This window comes from Sparus aurata, chromosome 19 (genome assembly GCF_900880675.1).
Source record: "Sparus aurata chromosome 19, fSpaAur1.1, whole genome shotgun sequence".
Classification (NCBI taxonomy): domain Eukaryota; kingdom Metazoa; phylum Chordata; class Actinopteri; order Spariformes; family Sparidae; genus Sparus; species Sparus aurata.
Window position 1 is genome coordinate 15,687,912 of NC_044205.1, and position 20,303 is coordinate 15,708,214.

Genomic DNA, 20,303 nt, shown 5'->3' on the forward strand with positions numbered 1-20,303 from the left:
TTGGGCCCGGTATTAACTCTCGCTTTCTACCCTAACTTGATTAGGCAGGAACGGGCCAGGTGCTTCGTGCCCTCCACGTGCTGAAACGAAAGGCTCGCGCAAGGGCAAGCTGTCGCTGCCAATCTTTGTCTTCCCTCGTATCTTTTTCTTCCTCTTGCTTTTCTTTTGGCTGCGAACTTCCCATGCTGCCACACTCCCCTCCCCAAAAAAAGACGCCATCCGGGAGCTAACAAACAACCGCATCAAATTAGCGGCAAAGGCTCCATCAACCCCCCTCCTCCACCGACGGATGAAGGGGACATGCAAGCTGGCATGACGTGTGTCTATAGTAGTGACAGGTCTAATTTAAGCTCACGGCTAAATATACAGTACAGTACGGTGCAGCGCTGCCCCTCTGAACCGTGGAGCTTCATGATGCCTTTGATGGCATAACATCAAAGCTGAATATCATTACTTTAACTCCAATATATTAATTCACTTTCTATGTTTAGGTCCTGCCTCATATTACTGCTGAGATGAAAAAAAAAAATAAATAAATATCTTTGCCCTCGCGATGCATATTCATGCGGCGTGCACACGTTACAGCACCTCAGAGTCTCGAGCCACACGAGGCTCCGCGAGACTCGTCGGATTTTTGGTCGACTGACCTAAATTTCCCAGAAACGATGGCGCTATTAATTGTGGAAATGCCTTCCTGTGTCATTATGATAACAATTACGGGCTTGCGGTCCTGGTTAATACCCCCTTCGCCGCTTTAAAACCCCCAGGAGTCGGTCGCAAAGAATACCGGGCGTATTTAATGTGAGGTCTCCACTGGTGTTGACGCACCAGCCCTGGGGTCCATCTGGGCTTGATTGTAGGCCAAAAACCAGATGTTCCTGCCCTCATGTGTGTGTTTGCCTGGCTTCTTAAAGTGTGTGTGTGTGTGTGTGTGTGTGTGCACAGCTGTCTACCTGACCCAAATGTATCTATTACTGCTGAAACGCTTCTTTGTCAGCATGCGTGTACCTGACCCACTTGTATCAGTTGATGTTTACTTACATGATTCTTCTGAGAGTGGGAGTTGGTATTCGTGCCTCCTTGTATTTACCACTGTGCGATATGTCGACACCCTTAAAGGTGTTCGGAACAGCTGCTTATCTGATCTTATTTGCTGGTATTTACACGTCTCTCCCCTCCTTGTACAGATGTGGCAGGTGCCAGGGAACGCGGTATTTGTGTTTCTTTTTAAGTCAGCAAATATTAAACCCAGAAGAAAGTGTGCTTTGTCGAGCCGAAATGATTCGATGATTAATTGCTTGTCAATTCACATGAAAAATAATAAAAAGTTAAGGGTGAGGATTTGCTGTTTTTTTTTTCCTGTTTTATTTCACAGTAGACTGAATATCTTTGGTTTTTGGACCGGTGGTTAAATGAAGAGATTACCTTAAGTTCCCAGAAAGTTTAATGAGCATTTATCACTTCTTTTTTACACTTTATGGACAATTTAAGATTACTCAATAAGTAAGATAAACATTACTTGCAGCACTGGTGTTCTGCAAGCCATGCAGAAAAGTACTTTTATATGCACATTGGTGTCATTTGTGCCCTTTTTATTTCTTTCGCCCCTGCCCCTCAAACATCCCGAGTCCACCTCTTGCATATGGATACGTTAGACTTCACGTTGCTTTTTGCTTCAATGTTATGTTGTGACAACTCGGGTTAAAGACCAAAGGTAAATGTCCCAGCATCTCTCGATGCAGACATTGTGCAGAGTTCATATGACAATAGCTTTCTACAAAATAGCAGACTGCAGTCGTTATAATCATGCTTTTTTTTTAAATATCTAGTGAGCCTTGTTCATTTTTTTCTCTTTAATGCACCTGAATCTGACAGAAATCCCTCTGTAAACATCAACATGCGGTGCAGATTAGCAGCAACTTGGAAATATTTACCACAGATCTGCTTATTTCTGTGGTTCTGCTCATATAATCCCGTACATATTCCCCACTGTAAAAAGTCTATAAATTGTAATTTCTCGCTTTGAAAATGTCAGCAGACGGGCTGATGGAAGCTTTGAGCTCTTATTATTGTGGGTCCTTTCCGTGATATTACATCGCCAACTGTGGAGTGTCACAACTCCAAATGTGCATTATCCCACGGTTACTCTGGCTTATTGTTTGGGATGCGTGCAGTCGGTGGACAAAGTCTGAACAAATTTAAGTGTGTGCGTGCGTGACGGCGCCGTATAACTGTGCTGCGGTTCATGCCACAACTGAACACTCCAGCGAGTTCATCTGGATGCCGGAATATATTACATTTGTCGCTATTTTCGTTCAAGTGAGCGTACGTGGAAAAAAGTGCACGCGGACACGTCCGTGAACTCGAACGTGCGTGTCAGCGAATACTGGCGCTCTGAGGTGAAGAAAGCGGAGTGCTTTCAGACTGACCCGCTCTTCAGAACGTGAAAAGGAAAAAGGAAGTGGAGAGGGTGAGGAAAGGGGAGAAAGTCGTTTAGGGTCACTTGAGGTAGATTACTGCGGAGAGGCCGGTAATAATGAGAGGAATGGAGGAACAAAAGACGAAGGAGATGCAGGGAAGGATGGAGGGTAAGGCTTGGACAGGGATGAAATAAAGGGACGGGGGCCCGCAGACGGAGGGAAGAGGAGAGGGGTGTTAAGGAGGTTAAGCAGGAACAAAAGGAGCGGTGAGCGGGCGGGAGAATGGAGAGGATTAATAGGAGATGGGTTTGAGATGGAAAGAAAGAAGAGGCACTTCGGAGGAAGGGAAGAAAAAGTAGAAAAAGAAGCGTATGGCCGCGCCGTGGAGAGAGAGCCCTCTGTGAATAACGCACAGCGCATGCCACGAAGCTGCAACTCCTCACATCTCTCAGGTCCGGGCGTGCCTGTGTCATGTGTCAGGAGAGCTGGTCCCACAGAGGTAATTGAATCAGGACATGAAAACAACAGGGGGAACAGACTCCGGGTGAGGTGGTCGGGGGCGCAGCTGGGAAAGCAACGTTTCCCCCACCCTCGTTTTAAGCTGAAGGGGAAAGGGAAACGGCGGTATGAGGGAGCCTGGAGAGCTGACTCCACACGGCCCCTTTCACAGGAGCTCCAGCTCTAGGTGCAACACAGCGCCGGTCTGTTTAACATCCAGTTCCCCGCATCATCTGTTTCTTTGGACCACCTCGACCCCCGTATGTCTCTGTTTCCACCAGCGCGCCAGGCTTTTGTTTTCGTGTAAACTGCAATCATATCGCCCATCGCGGTGTGAAATGATGACAGAGCGGGTGAAAATTGATTCAGACTCGCACCCCTCCCTCCCTCCCTCCCTCCCTGCCTCCCTCCCTGCCCGACAAGGAAAGGCATACTGAAATACACCAAAATATATAACAACCTGGCCACGCTTTTACAGAGTAGGAAATGTTGTGTGTGGGGGAGGAAAGGCGCCAAAATTGGGCGAGAGGGAGCTTAAAGGGCTCTGTTTGTCATGAGGTTTTGTTTTTTGTTTTTTTTTTATATCCGGGCTCATCAAGCAAACTGCCGCTATTGTAAAGAGGAAATTGCCTGTAAAAACTTCCCCCTCTGCTACCTCGAGAGAAAAATCTGGGAGTAAAGGTTCATTGTGGCAGCAGCTTGTAAATAAACGTAAACAGCGCTAGGTGTAAACGAGCCTAACAGGAGCAAGAAGGAAAAAAAATGAGGGAAAGGTGGGTTAGTCGCCTGTGCAGCTGGGCCAGACAGTTAATGTCTGCACTTTTTCTATTACACGGGACCCCCTGGCTGCCTCATACAATTATGTTATTCTTCTGGGGCCGTGAGTGTGGGTGTCTGCATTGTGAGGCCGTGTCTGGAGGTGATAAAACAGCAGAAAGCACATAAATAATGACTTAATGATCCCCCTCTACCCTTCGCCATAATGATGACGGCGGAGTTTTCCAAGCCGGGGCCCTTGTGTGTGTGTGTGTGCGTGCGTGTGTGTGTGTGTGTGTGTGGGGGGGGGGGTGATCCACATGTGGCCTCCAGGTGTGCTTGACTCCATCTCTACTACTTCTTTACCTCCCAACTCGCGTCTTTTACGTTGTCCATCTTTTATTATCCACATCCATCTACACGCGTATCCCTCCCCGTGAGCGCATTCATCTTGATGCACTTGCAGGAATATGCATCAAATCCTTCTCAAGAAAATGATACAGCTGGATGATCTGCATTCATCACCCCATCAAATGTAATTCTTCTGCACCGGTGGACTACAGGAGGCTCTCTTGGATGTCCCCATGGTAAGTAAAACACGATGCAGAGCCCTAGGGTGCCCTTACAGTGGAGAAAAACATTAAACATTTCCCTCTAGGGTGCTCTTCCAGTGGACAAAATGTGGAGAAGTATCCTCAAGGTGCCCTTCCATTAGAGAGAAAGGTGACAAATGCCCTGCAGGTGCCCTTTCAATGTAGAAAACATGACAAAATGCACTCTAGGTGCTCTTCCTGTGGAAAAAACAGGAAAAATGCTCTGTAAGTTGCCCTTTCATTGAAGAAAGCTAACAAAACGCCCTTCCAGTCGAGAACATTTTAGAAAATATCCTCTAAGGTGCCCTTCTGGTGGACAAAACGAGTGCCCTATTGTGCCCCACTATAAATATATATCCACTGTCTGCGTGCTGTTGCCCCCCCCCCCATTCATTTGGTGGCCCCCTTTTATTTTTCCACCCTTTGCCCCTCAAACATCCTGTGTACGCCGCTGTTCCTCTGCATACGAGGAGTGCCTGAAAGCTGTGAACGTGTTTGTGCAGCAAAACAGGTAATTTTGGAGTGACGGAACGTGTGGGACCAGAAGCACAATCAGACATGCGGCTAAATTATAGTCCAGCCGCCGAGGCAGAAATAACAGAGCGATTTTTGCGTAATTGTTTCTTTAGGTAAGTTCTGCTACCAGTGCTTTACAAGGGATTGCAGTAAACCGTGAGACTGTACACTGCAATTAACATCCCTTACCACCTTCCTCCGTTATCTTTCTCTGCAGGGGTAAACGTACAAGCAGGCGATTTGTATAAGAAATATTTGAGCCTTTTCTGCTGAAGTTATTTTTGAGCACTTTAGCAGCCTCTCTAACGCAACATGCCGAAGTCTGAATGTAATCGATTCACACTGTGAGGGAGAAAAAAAAGAGGGGCGCCCAAGAAAGCACGAAAGGGCAAGAATCAAAGACGAAATAAAGTGTCTGTAACCTGCCAATTATTATAATTGCCTCTTCAGCTAAAAAAACTGATGATCCCTGGATATCTGAGAGGATGAGAAATCACACGTGGGGCGCGTGCATGCACGCTCATATACAATTACTGAAAAACCTCTTTAAGACCGGGCCAAGAAGAAACACATATTTGGAATGAGAGAGTGTTAATTATGATGTATGGAGGAGGGAGAAAGGGAAGCAGCGGGGGCGTGGAGCTCTGCTGATCACAATGACAGGTTACAGTGGCTCCCATTGTGTGCACGGAGACCTGCCACTGCCTGTGGGTGTTTGGCCTGATACTATTCCAGGAAGCTGAACTCGCTGTTGTTTCATGGCCGTTAACACACAACGGTGGCCGTAAAACTGGACATGAGCGTCCTTGAGTAAGTTACTGCATCTGACCCCGCACTGTGACCTTCTCGCAGAGATATTTCCCCCCGGGGATGATTAAGTATTGTCTTAACATTACAGCTTTCAGTGTGGAGTGAGAAGTTTGGGTGGGAGCTGTAATGGAGTTAAGGCATAGGAGGAAAATTGACCCAAAAATGATTCAGAGCGGTTTATAGATCTCCAGCCACAAATTCCAAGTTTTCTAACACCAGCAGATACATTAATAAGTAGGAAAAAACATCGAACTATCTTTACTCGCACAATTACCTCCTCGGCATCTGCAGCTTGATGTTCTCCAGCAACAGTTTCCTCATCGCACTGTGCTTCTCCTTTTTGTGTGCTTTCCTAAAGTCAATAAAAAGACGTCGACCCTGCAGGAAAGAATCCCCTTTTGCCCTTAACTGCTGCAGAGCAGGGAGTACTTTTCTACCCTGAGAGCCTTGGGGGAAGAGCGCGGAGCGCAAAATAGATCAGGATGCTACGGGGCCCTTGCTTCAGAAGGGCAGAGGTCTATTTTTAATGACAACAAGAGCACTGCAACAAAGTGTTGTGGTAGAGCAAGTCCAGAGGAAATGTATCCTCTGCGTAGGAGTGCCTCCCTCGCTGTGCCCGTCTTCCGAGTTGTGCAACAGCTTAAGCGAAAAAACAACTGCGAAGGTTTCCTGCAACAAAATCCACTTTATCCTTCATTTTATGCCGATTTGAAGGAGCTCATCTCCGCTCATCCTCATTGAGAAAATTGTCTTTTCTCCTCATAGTCGCCCGCTGCTGAGCGGTGTAGGAGCATGTGTTTCCATGCGACTGCACACCTTCCTCACGTATCTATATGTCGGGGACCCTCACCGCCCTCATCACCAAATGTCACTCTGTTTGTGGTCACACTCACAGCTGAATGAAGAACCCTGTATCAAGCTTCTGGGCAGACAGGACGTTTTGTACCTTTTTATAACCATGGTTTCATATCAGCATCTTTTAGGTGTGGCATTTCTTTTTTTTTGTAAACAACCTCTATTTCGTATCTTGATGTTCATAAGCTGCTTGGGTTTTTGTAACAGTCCCTGTAAGCACTTTACAATCCAATCAACATGTCTGCCATTTACTAGATTAGATTCGGGTACATTTAATCTTTAATATAATGTTACCTTAAGTTGTTACTGTCTGTATTAGGCAAAGGGACGATATGAACATTTCACGTCACAATCATTCCGGCCAAAATAAACGCAGTTCAGGATGGCCACCAATAGTCTTCGAACTAAACATTTTAAATTTGTTGTGGATGAATACATCCATCCATCCAATTCACACCTTTTTATCGGGGATACCATGGAAAAGCCGCGCCGTCTGCAATGGTGACAAGCTTAAGACTTTGCAGTGGCTGGAAAGACGAGGGCTCCGCACTCGTAGTATATTCTAAATAATCCGGACGTCAGCGAGCTAGAAAACTTTTTCAAATCATTCATGTGAGGATTTTCATGATTATCCCAGTCACCGATTTTCTCCATAAAGGAAATTCACCACGATCGTCTTAACCTGGGTGTCTTTATAGCGATCGGCGATAACATCTTTTACGTCCCATCCCCAGTCTGCATGACAATAACAAATCTGTTTCTTAGTTTAAGTTTAAGCGAGTGGTCCTTTGTATACACGACGAACACATCATGGGCGTTGGACATAATGTGTAGTCTTGCATAGCCAGACCGACCTCCCAATGTCAGCACTGGAGAAAAGTTCTGGCTTCACCAAGTTTTATTCTGGTATAGGGGTGACCAGGTCAGTGTTTGGGTAACTCAGCATTTTCCAGCGTGTGTGATGTAAAGATAGCGGTGGGGGGGAGAATGCAGCGTGAAACAGACACCCAATACCAAGAGTTTGCACCCGCTGAGTCGGACGAGCCCTCGGTGCAGACTCTCTGTGGGAGGGTTTTTAACTCACTTCCACTCCCGGCTATTTGGGATTGGCACTTCATGTGGCGGACCCCTCCATGTGGATACACAACCACAGCGAGAGGGTGTAGTAGAGGGAGGTCCCTTGGTGTTTCTCTTTGATGGGGCAGCAGGGAGGTCAGGGGTCAGGGTCGGGGGTTGAGCCTGAGGTCAACCCAACGGGGTCTCTGAGAAAGTGAAACGGGAGAATTTCCTTCTGACCCCCGAGAGGCCTGACACATGCACCTGAGAGCAGAGCTGCGTGTGAAACAAACAGCGGCGCTAATAATAAACCTCCATATTTGTATTTTTTGTTATTCCTGGCTGCCATCTTTCCATGACAATCTCGATCGACATCACACGGTGCTGCTGGGGGATGTGTGTTTTTTTTAGGCGCTTTTAAGGTGTTTGCTTGTATTTGAGTCTTCTCTCTTTTGTATGCTAGATGGAGGAGGAGGAGGGGAAAAAAACACACACACACGCACAAACACACACAAACACACACACACATCTCATCCCGGAGAATCTTTAAACAACCCACTTCAGTCCCCAACAGGGCGGGAGAGGCAGAGGCAAGAGAGTCAGCACAACTCTTGAACGTAGCTTGCTTCTCGGGGGGATTCGGTAACACAATAGAGCCAGAGCTGGAGAATAGCAACACTCTCTTGTTTCATGAACAGCATAATCAGACTGTATTAGCTAACCAACACTGTCTATAGAGAGAGAGAGAGAGGAAAAAAAAAAAAAAAAGGACACTCCCGGCCATGCCTCTAGAATTACTCCACTGTCTTTTACAGCGACTGATATCCTTATCGCTGCAGCCCAGTTACCTGGCTAGACTTTTAATAGACTTAATGTTCCATAACAAAACATCCCTTGAGACCAAAACTCCTACTCGTGTACAATAGCGTTCAACTCCAAATGACCATTTCCTTTCGTGCAAAGAGCTTAAAAAGCAAATCAAAGTCGAGTCGGCTTAGCGCGCTGTAAGCGTGCAATCAACAAAAAAAAAAAGCACAGCGTTCACGGCTGCCGGCCAGGTTTCTTAACTGAGGGGTTCATTCGGCGTGATAGTTTATTCAAAGGAAGAATGAAATGTTATTCAGGAGGAATAATAAGCGGTTTGTTATTCACCGCCGGTGGTTCAGATCAGACCACACATCCTCTGTGTGGTTTCACCTTCAGAACTGAGGCGGCTTTGTGTCAGCGCCGGGGTAGACTACACGCTCGCATTCACGCCCGACACAGACTAGTAAAGGACATGAGTCACGAGAGTGTGTTGTCTGGAGTGTTTGCAGGCAAGGTTTTGGAAAACAATGCAGAAGGTGTGTGTGAAGGAGTACTACACCTTCAAGACCACACCACTGTGTTTCCTTACTTCTTGTTTTGACTACCCTTTCAAGGGCGTTTGTTTGGTTCCAGGCGCACGATGAAGTCAGAGGTTCTTAAATCAAATACTAAGCACTTTGCTGCATTACTGCCATGGTAATCTGACTTAAAATCACATTGAGGTTCAACTCCAGCATGTTTAGGGGGAATATCATCAGTGAATACATGTTTTAAAAAGGGGAAATATGCAGTTTTTGGAATAAATTCAAACTCAGACTCAGATTGATATGCTCTGATATGGATCGGCTGATATGTTAAGATCCATAACATTATTAGACTCTCATTATTGTTAAGGCTGCTACTTTGCTACTAACAGTTAGGTATGGGCTATTCTTTAATCCTTGCTTGCTTTGTGAAAGAATGGATAGTTCAGCATCTTTGCGCCTCAGCCAATTACTTAAATGAAACCATTCAAGACGTTGAGAGAGAAAATACCCCAACCAGAAACTGCTTTTTTGTGAGGGGCCTCAAGACAAAAAGATTTAATCCTTAATGTTGCATTGTATTTGTAACAGTGCATAGACCCATTAAAAAACAATCCCTCTCACACTGTGTGTTGTTATTTTTTTAGGAAACCTTTTTGGGATCTAGCGATTGTAGATAAAGATGGTCGAGGCCCGATTCCGAGGTCATCAGAACACCAAAGTAACTCTGTTTGAGGACATGGGAATGAGACTCACCCGTCACGAGAGAGAGTAAGTATAAAGAAGCATTCAAAAGACAAAGATTTTCAAAATGTAAATGCGCTTGGTTACTTATCACCACTGTATGTAGCCTGAGAGGCAAAACTCGGGGCAGAAATGTCTCTAAACAGGTGACATATCAATATCGTTGGACGTTGGTGGCGACAACATTTGAATTTCGGCATGCTGACAGCATGCTTCTGCTCAGAAGGAGACCGCAGACAGTAAACAGTAAGGACTGAAACTGTAAAAGTGTCACCTTCATCCCCAGTGGACAGCACACATTTGTTTCTCTTTTCTCTCCCTTCATCTTGTTTTCCTCTATTCTGTCACTCCTCCCCTCCTGCCTTCCTCCTCTGTTGCTGCCTGCTTTTTCCCTTTCTTGTCTTGTCCCGTCCTGTCTGTCCGTCTGTCCGTCCCTCTCTAAGGACCTCCAGCACTGACAGATGAATCCGGCAGACAGATGCGTCCGGGGTACCGACTAGACTGCTGCCTCTGGAGAGAAACTCCTCCCTGTATATTTAACAATCTCCCTCCAAAGCGTCTCGGCCCTGCCTGTCTGCTCGTCAGCACTCCTATCGCCTCCTTCCAATCTCGCCATAATTCCTCTTCCTTTTTTTTTTTCTCCTGCCCTTTTCTTTTTCCACTCAAAAGAAGCGGGCGCCTCCCTCCTTTGTCTAGGAAACCTAAGTTCTTATCTCTTCACCTCCCTTTCCTCTCTTTATATCTCTCCTTTGTATCTCTCTCCTGCTTTTTTTTTTCTTCCCCTGCGTGGCCGAACTACAAGCGGCGCGGCGCTTTATCTCTCAGATGTTATCGCGAAAACTTTCATATAAGGTCGGCTGGAAAGAATACAGCGCGCTCGGTTCTCCTTCATCCTCTTTGCGACTTGAATATTTCCCTCCTTCGAGGACACCGCTCCGTGATTAGTCCCTTCGTAATGATTTCAAAGTCGAGATAAATGTTTTCATTTGCCGAAGATTAAAGGATTTTCCGTATTTATATCCTCTCACTGATCAAATTAGAAGCTTTCTCCGGCTGTTTTTTTGTGGTGGCGGAGGGCGATAGATGAAGCCCAGATAGCTCTAAACACATCACATCAAAACAGCTTCTTATCGTCTAATGATATGCTCCATAAAGATAAGATGAAGGTCCCATGAGGAGTAAAAAAAAAAAAAAAAACTCGAAAGACTTCAGCTGCATCGCCACCCCGCCCTCCCTCCGCTGACGTTAACAACTTATGGCACAAACGGCCACACATACCCCCGCACCTGCTTTAGTAATAGATGCAGGCTGCTAATTTAGCTCCCGACTATACATAGCGACGGGTGTCAGAGTCTCGCAGGAGGCAGTCCAGTTTCTGCTCTCACCTCAGAGGTAGATGCCGCAGCCTGAGAGAAAAGGAAGCTCCCGTTTAAAAAAAAAAAGAAGAGATATGTACGGGCCGAGGCGCCGCCATCGAATGATCCTCTCATTCATGCTTCAAAGTCGTTCATCTTTGCAGAGAAATACAGCTGGGTGACGGCCCAGAGGGGCGGGGAGGGTGAGAAGGAGGGAGTTTGTTTCTCTCTGTGTGTTTGGTGACAACTCATGACTCATTTCAGCCTTCGAACGGCCCTGTGGTGCTCCATCACTCAATAAACAAAGAGCAGCGAAAGCCTCTTCACTCCTCTCTTCCTCGATTCTCTCATTTCCTTTCCACCTCCTTTCCCCCCTCCTGACTCTTTGCACCTTGTCACACGCTCTCTCTCCGCCGTCTCCCTCCCTCCCTCCCTCCCTCCCTCATCTCTCTGGGCGCCCTGGTACAAAGTAACTCCAAACTTAAATGAGTTTACAATAATCGCTTCTCCTGTTGTCACACAACTTTGGATCCATCTCTGTTTAACCTTTCAAACATCCTCTCGGCTTGATCCCCCCAGTGAAAAAGAGGCTTTGGGGGATTATTTAATCGTGACCCAAATAGAGTCTCCCTCTCCTTTTTCCCCCTGTACTGGTTAAAAGACACATTCCTCTGCTGTTTGAGTGGAGGTTTTGAGGTTGTGGGAGGGAGGGGGGAAGAGAGCGGGGACAGAGCTAATGTGGTGTAGCAGGCGCTGGCGAGTGAAGGCTGCTAATTCCCTCTGACGTGCGGACATGAAACTGGATGTTCTGCTCAAACCGCAGACGCTCGCTCTTGGATCCGGGGCTGCAGACGCACCAGCGCATCCAGGGGTCACATATCGCACGCCTGCGATTTCCTACACCTGCCCCCGGTGGTGCTGCCTCTGCTGTTAAGCGCGCGGTGTGAAACGATCACTGCCTCCCCCTTGCCTGTTTTAACAAGGATGCGTCCCATCAGAGATAAACTGCTGTGTGTTTTTTTAATTTTTTTTTATCGCGCCACTTGCAGCGCTTCTTGCACACAGCTTCATTCTGTTCCCCTGTGCGTTCGCTCCAGCATTAATACTCCAGAGCACAATATCCCTGGCAGGAGAAGACGTGACACTGAGCCTTTAGAGTGTCACTTTTCCCCGCGCGACCGAGAAAAATAACTTCCAGAGCTGACCTTGACTGAGAGACATGTGCCGCGGCTCCTCTCTATCTGTATGATAGCGATGCAGCCGTCACGCACAAACAACAGATGCTGCGGGATGGCTTTGTGTTATCCCGCTTGATAGCTTCCTCGCGACCTCTCTGGCCTTTAAAGAGCAGAAGTGGTGCAGATGATAAACTTTTGCCAGTGGTTTTATTTTTTCAGTTTCCTTTTGTGACAAAGGCAGCGCTCAAATCCCCCCCTCGGCAGGAAACCTTGGGAGTAGCCATAGCAACGTCTCAACCACTCACCTAAAAGGAGAGCGAAGATGCTGGAGACCGTTTGCTTTTTGCGCCGTGGCAACTTTTCTTTGTTGGGCACGAGCAGGTCAGAAATGTATCTGAGAGCGCTCAAAAAGAAAAAAACAAAAAAAAAAAAACAGAGACACTTTGAATCTTGTAAACAGTGGTCGCACTGAGAAACAAGAGCGGGACGAGATAATGGTGAAGTGGCTGTGATGTATAAATAGTCTGCAGTAGTGAAAGGACACAGCACAGCGGGGAGGAACAGCACTTCAGCTATTGTTTGCGTCGCAGAGTTTACTTGCACAAGAGCAATAAATCATCTGCTGATGAGTTTGTAAAAAAAAAAAGAAAAAATTGGGGGCTTCCGTGCAATAAAGCCGGATCCTTTGTGAGGCTTGTGTGTACAGGGACAAGCTATCTCCAAGCACCATCTTGCTGTTGTCAGATAAATAAGTAACCAAGGGGCCTTAAAGAGCACCCAGGGGCCAGAGGGTAATGGCTGTTTGGTTTACACATGCATGATAATGCCTTTCACTTTCACTCCCAGCGGGGGCTCGACCCCCCGGGGGGACGCTGAATCACAAAGGTCGGCGACAATGGGCCTGTCATTCAACCGGGTTTCCGTGGCGACCACACAGCCCGCCGAGGCCGCCGGGGTCATTTTCATCAGGGCATTCTCCTGGCCTCGGACTAATTGCCGTGTTTGTGCCGGCGTTCTGTGTCAGCGCTCGGGCAAATTCCCAACACAGTGCAAATATCAATCATGCTAATCATATGCTGCTCTACAGCAGGCACTGGAATGTGCGGCCGGGGTCCACGCTGCCGTGTGTCTCTGCTGCTCACCTCGTCGGCTGTTACGACTCCGCCGAGCAGCAGCACGAGCGTTGACGTCGTTAAAGGCCGCAGCTAATGGCCGTTACTTTAATCAATTGATCTGCCAATTATTTCCTTAACTGACATCGTTCACATTTTGGTCGGCAAAGGTGTCAGAAGATCAAAATCCTGTTGACGGTTCAATTTGAATGTTTTATGTAAAGGACAGTCCAGAAGTCAAAGAAAGTAAGCAGTAAGTAAAACTTCCTTCATATAACACGGTTCTAAACCCAGATTACAATGTACTTTACACAAACAACAGCATGAAGATGGAGAACACCAGCATATATTCACATCTGAGAGGTGAGAACGTGTCAACCCTTTGTGTTGTAGCACAAAAATGTGTTTGACAAATATTGACAATGGTGATGATCATTTCTCACATTTTCTCATTTCCCTCTACTTAGACAGTTTTATGATTGTGACATGATTCTCGATGAGCAGGAATGATGATTTTGTGCATCACAATTTCAAAAAAAAAAAATCAAGAACATGTGACATTTGTTGGTCCAGGACATCTCCGCCAGACTACAGCACTTCATTTAGATGCTGTTCTATCACACGTTTAGACAAAAACTGCACAGTTTCCGCTCTGGCTGCAGCTGACGATTATTTCCTCTATCAATTTGAGCTGCCAATTATTTGTCTGAATTAAGCGATTATGGTTGCTTTTTTTACGTTGACATATTGAATCTTTTGTTGTATAAAACCAGGAAGTAATGTCATGCGAGGAGCTAGAACGACTAATCACTGTGTTTTTTCTTAATGACTCGATTAATAGTTTAGTCAATGAAATGCCAGAAAGTAGTGGCCGAGAGTCCAAAGTGATATCTTCAAATGTCTTATTAACCAAGATATTAAGTTAACAATCATTTAAAACAGAGAACAGCAGCAAATCCTCACATCGGAGAAGCGGCAACCAGTCAACGTTTGGAGTTTTAGCTCGAAAAAAAGAGCAGACAGACCTTCTCTTTTTTCCTGTCCAAATTGATTAATCTGCCAATCGTTTGCAACTGACTTTTTTCCTCCATGCAGTCTTCCTCCAGCCCTTCAGCTCCAATATAAACTGGCAACTTTAGCCAGAAGGCATCATGTCACATGATTTCTTGATTCAGCACTTTCACATCATCCTTCTCTTTCTCTCTCTCTCTTTCTCCCTCTCGTTTTGGCTTTTTCATCTCCTTTCTCCTCTCTCTCTCTCCTTTCTCCTTTTCTCTTTTCCATCTGACTTCTAATAAAGGCCTCCAAAGTAATTCTACCATCTGGGATGAGGGTCCCCCCTTTTTCCCCCAATATTGGTAAAGCGCAGTGTGACAGGACGGATGAGCTGCAGCATCCTCGTGGGGTTCTGAGGCCAGAAGATCAGAGGAGGCTGACTGTGTTTATCAGAACTGCAGCTTTCAAGCCCTGAAAGCTAACGCGAGCAAAAAACAACCACCGAGCCGCGTGAATACCAATGGAATGGATGAGCGTCAGCCCCGGCGCTTTTACACTCCGGACACAGCCTCCGAGATCGAGATTTGCATGTTGTCTGAAAAGGTGCTGGCCTTGGGGCTCGAAAGGAACAACAGCGATAAGTGACTCAGTTAACAATTACGCGCGGTTAATCGTACAATAATCGGAGTGATCAGAGCTGGAGATTAGCATTCATCTAAACCCTGCTGCAGGCTGGCCAAGGACAGAGCTGTGGGGCACCTGAACCACATTTACAACACCAAACAGAGGCTTTACCTTAATCCTCCTGAAGCCACTCACCAGGAACACTATAGGATCCTGTGTCAGGGGGGCTTTTGTGGAAGATAGATGTTTGCTTTAAAGGGGCACTGTGTAGAAATTCAAACTCAGAATTTTAACGTCAACAATATAAATAAGGTGATAATACAAACTCAGAATTATGTACTTTTTCCCATAACTGAATAAACAAGCTGTTTTCTGAGGTTCCCAGAACAAAGCTTCTGGTTTCAAGCTAGAGAGGTGGCAGGGTCCGCCACGTATAAAACAGTAAATAACTAAAACAGCATGAAAACGTGTTGTCCTTTCAGATCAGTCTGTTTATTCAGTTTGTTGGGTAGTGAAAACACAGAGGAGATGGTTTATTTAGTTTGTCAGTCCTCTGAGAACAACATACTGCCATGTTAATTCTGAATGTGTTGTGTGTCATTCAAATGAAGCTCTCACTCCTCGCCTAGAATATGGTTTTTCATAGTCTTAGGCAGCGTTCAAGGTCTCTGTCACTGTGTGGGGGTGCAAACCCTCGACAAAGGGGACGCTGAGACTGAAAGCACATCGGGCACACTTTTAATCAAATGCAGAGCTCAGGTAATGAAGGTCACACATTCTGCTCGACCCTCGGCAGTGACATCGCTTCGACAAAAGCACAATATAGAATAATTTCATTCTTTGAAAACCAGAGCATTCACACAAGTCACACACTGCTGCTGTTCGCATTCAGACATCTCACAGCGCTGACGTTTTTTCTTTTCTCTTTAAAAAAAAAAGAAAAAAGAAAAAAAAAAAAAAAGGTATTCTTCACGCTCCTCTCCTCCAGAAACTACTGACTGTGACGCCAGCGCTCAGGTTGTCATTAGACGCTGAAAGTGGAAAAACGAATTTGCACAACATGAAGAATTCTGCAGGAATAAAAAGGCTCTCAGGTGACGGGCGCACTCTGCCAGCACCACCAAGCGGCCGCGCGTCGCAAGGCAGAGCGCAAAACTTCTCAAAACTGATATTTACGTTGTGGGGATCTTTGGATTCGTGCGTTGAGTGCGAAACGCTGGCGTGGTCCCATTTTGCACCGCATTTCGACCGATTTTAACTTCAAAAATAGGCAGGACAAGTGAGGAGGGAGCAAACACCTCGCCAGAGTGTGTGCAGAAGCCCGTGCGATGTCTGAATGTGAATTAAAAAAAAAAAAACAGACGCACAATCCAGAATAAAATGTTTCGTCTTACCAAGTGAGGTGCCCAACTCCCGTTCATCTATGAGGAGCGAAGCTGCGCGTCTCGTCCCGCTGAGAAGAGTGTAAAAGGACAAAAAATAAAAAGGGGGAAAGATGAGCTGAAGATGATATATCCTCAGTTGTGCTGTGTCACAAGAAAGCGTGCTTCGGTTAAACTCCTTCCCTCTCTCTGTCTGCAGAGATCCCTCTGTGCTCTCTGTCGTCCCTCCGGAGCCCCCGTGTGCTATTTCTGCCCCACAGTGAAGCGCTCTGTGCCGGTGGCTCCTCGGCGCACGGCTTGTAATCGGACACCGCACTGTCGCGCTGCGCCACAGACAATGTGCCTCCGCTCTCTCTCTCTCTTTTTTTTCTTTCGGGGAAGGTGGGGGTGCCAAAAAAAGCAAAACCACGCCGAGATAAAAAAAAAAAAAAAGAAGAAGAAAGAAAGAAAACTGTCCTTCAACTGAGAGGCTGCGCACAAGAATCTGCGGAGTGGAGGTGGACGATGAGTCCGGCGCTGCTCTCCTCAGTCACAGCTGCGCATCTCACCAGCGCGGGGGTTTTGATGGCTGAGGAGTGCGCCCCCACTTTGCGCGTCCACTCCAGCAGCAGCAGCAGCGAGGAGAGGAGAGACGTGGCAGGCGGCGCACAGCTGTCCTGCAGGTGGAGGAGAGGAATACAGCCCCGCTAACCGCTGGAGGAGCTACAAGTGGGATGAGCGGGTTTGTTTTGGTTTTTTTTTTTGACTGTGTGAGCTATTTTTGAAGACCGAGGCGCAATATGTTTGCTCCAGAAGTTTAGATTTTTCCTTGTGGTTGGGCTCTGCTAGGGTCAGAGGTCAACACCAGCCACAGGAGAGCACTCACCCGTTATGGAGAGCTTATTTGCAAGTGAATCCGGGAGTCTTGAGCTACAACTTTAACAGACAGAAGGATCTTCGTCGACTGATGATTTCTATGTCTATATTCAAACTAAATAAGAAAAGAAAAAAACACTTTGTTTCCTTTTTCTGAATAAACTGAATAAACAAACTGACCTTAAAGGACAACACTATTTCATGTTTTACTTGTTTTTTACCTTATTTTTCAGCTTGTTTATTCAGGTATGAAAGTCATAAATATTTCTGAGTTTGTACTATTACCTCATTAATATTCTGAATATTAAAAGTCCGACTCTCGCAGTGGCCCTTTAAACATCAGTGCCGCACAAAAAAGCTCAGGAAGAAGTTGTGTTTTTCCTTAAGTGCGAGGGAAAAACCCAATTTAAGTAACATTTTTGTCATTTATTTTACACGGTATATGCAAATGTGTCTCGTTTTTGCTCACGTCACTGCAGCTCATATTTAAAAAGCTGATTGGTCTTCTTTGTGCAATCGTAGAATGGAGCATCTTTCTTTTTGAGCCTTTTTTGCATGAAGTGCCTCTTTGTTTCTGTTTATATAACTATTAGCAGCTGCAACCTTCGGCTATGAACGTCATTCTCCCAACCAGCATCGTCTTTGGTGAAAGTGCCTTGAAGGTTTTTGCACCTTCATTCCGGTGTGAGATTCAGAGACACCTTAGAGTTGATTATTGGAAAAGCAAGTACACACTGAAGTGTGATTTACAGGGGTTGACAATTACAACTGCAATTGTAAGAAAAAGTAGTATAAAGCCTTTCGTGGCTCCAGAGGAAGCTGCATGTAATCTGATAAACTGCCTCCAGTGATGTCACTCAGTGGTTAGGCTGCATCGTGGGTAATGTAGGCGCCAGGTTTTGGAAAGCAGTCTGGACTGCAACCAGAAAACCTGATGCTTGCACAAAATTGTACTGTGTTAGGTTGCCTGTAAAACATTGATAAGGAGTGTTGAATAAAAATGGGTTCATTTCAGCTCCCTGCATGTTCATGTGAGTGTCGGGGCCCGCACCGGTCCGACATTATTACTGTCTTTGTCTCGGTGTGCGTGGCCTTGACTACAACACAGCAAAATCCTCAAAAACTCGTGCTCTTCTTGACAAAGCTGGTAAAAATTCAGTTTGAAGGACACTTAAGCAGAGAGGATGCCGGGGCTCGATCCCCACCACACATATCTGTAACCTGTAACCTCTGTTTTTAACAGAGAAAATAGGTTCATTCCTGAATTCTGCTCTGTTTTGAACTCTGCAAATGGATCTTTTCAGAGAGTTACTGTCTCATATGAGGTGGCATCTGTGTGTGCTGAGTAGATAGAGAGTGGCAGCTCTGTGTTTCCCTGCCTTTGTGTGTTTTAATAGTGACATCCCCAGTTCAATTACCTATTTATCCCCCCGGTGAATGAATGCAGCCTCTATCAAGCTCCAACAGCCCGGAGAGTGTCGTACACAGCTTTAGGGCAACGACAGCAAGTGTGTGTGTCTGTCTTTTTGACAGACACGTATAGCCGAGTCAACAACAGCTTGTTAATACGCCTCTTCGTTCATCGGGAACGTGCCTCAGTGAATGCCTCGGCTCCTGTATACCCACATCTAAATTCAAATCAGGTAATTTTCATAAAAATGTCGCTTCCCACGATGGAGGGGGGGTGGGGAAGTAAAGCTGAGATTTACATTTCGAGTGGCCTTCTGTGCAACTCTGGGAAACGCGTGGGTAACCTTTTCCTTTCTGTTGCTGCGCATGGAGACTCAAAGGGAGCAGATTCTGCTTTCTTAGAATATCAGAACAGATTGGATGAAAATGCAGCACGCCAAAGGGCGGTGACAAATATAATGCAGGAACTAAATGAAACAATAAAACAACAAGAGGCTTGCGTCAAATGTTAGTTACAAAACCAGCCGTCGAAATTTAAAAATTCATCTGCTGAGAAGTGCTGTGACCTCCAGAACTTTTTCCCTTCAGTGCTTCAGGAATTTCAGACTCTCTCTCTCTCGCGGCTCCGCATGGTTCGCTCTCTCCTACAATAGATGTTCTACTTCCTCGCAGCCAAAAGTGTAACCCACAGAGCTCCAGCTCCAACTTCAGAGCGAGGCTTCAGCCGTCTGCTGCTTCACGGAGCAGGTTTCATCAGTCAAAAACAATGCAGCCATCAGACTCGGTGATGGATGATATCACATTAGCTCATGATGGGGGGGCCGAGATGGAATGAATCAAATCCACACCGGTATTTAAGTCTCCTCTTGCGTGTGTGTGTGCATTTGTGTGAGTGTGAGTGTGGACACCTTTGTTGCTCAGCATCCCTGTTTTGATGTCAGGCTAACGCACTCAAGTTGCCAGGCAACCGCAACAAATTCAGTTTCAGGAAGAGCCCACTATATTTCACCTGGTCATATAAGATCTCAGTAGGGTGTATCTGTGTGCTAGTGTGAGTATGTGTGTGTATGCGTGTGCGCGTATGTGCATGTGTGTGCGTGTGTGTGTGTGTGTGTGTGTGTGAGTGGGGGGGGGGCTTTTTGCACAAATGGGTTTTCTATAAAATTTCAACTCCTATGTGTGGTGACCATATAATATTTTCAAAGTCATAAAAAGACACTAAAGGCCAACTTTTATCTGTACGGGGGAGGGAAGACATGCAGGGAATATTTCCAAGCCTTTTTATATTGATCTATTTCCTTCGCGTGGACGTAGGAAGCATTTTTAAATGTGGGTTTCAAACTGATACATTTTTTGAATAGAGTAGATGTCATTTCATGTGTTCTGGTGCCTTTTACCAGGTTGTCTGATACGTCATCTGGCTATAATAGCCAGAGGAAATATATTGGTAGGCCTACATTTAGCAATTTCCTCCAGAGGAAAGTGCCCCAGATCAGATATTTGAATATGTTATCAAAAGCTTACCTGCCTTTATCCCATCTTGTTTACTTCACCTGTTCCTTCTATACCTCTTCATTTCATCCCTCCCTCTGCTACGTCTGAAAATAGCACCGAGTGGATAGAGGGACTAAAAGAGAGTGCGGCTTTTCCCACCCTCGTATAACGGCTGTGACGCCCATGCGAGTGAAAGTGTGCATCTGTAACGGCTCAGGTGCATGTAACGTGTGTATACATACCAACAGCAGGCCAACCTCTTGCTTTTGGTGCCAAACCTCAGTTGACCTTAGCCGAGCCCCCAGATCCCTCATCCCA

General features: G+C 46.0%; 1 protein-coding gene across 4 annotated transcripts in view; it reads right to left on the minus strand.

The window, feature by feature from the left end:
- sema5a (sema domain, seven thrombospondin repeats (type 1 and type 1-like), transmembrane domain (TM) and short cytoplasmic domain, (semaphorin) 5A) overlaps positions 1-16,895 on the minus strand; it is a 137,140-nt gene extending 120,245 nt beyond the window's left edge. For 2 of the 4 annotated variants that reach the window (XR_003981721.1, XR_003981722.1), the window contains exon 1: positions 16,239-16,895. The gene's annotated coding sequence lies outside the window, so the exon portion shown is untranslated. The remainder of the gene's footprint in view (positions 1-16,238) is intronic. The other 2 variants (XM_030398608.1, XM_030398606.1) reach the window with 2 other exon arrangements.
- Positions 16,896-20,303: the final 3,408 nt, after the last annotated feature.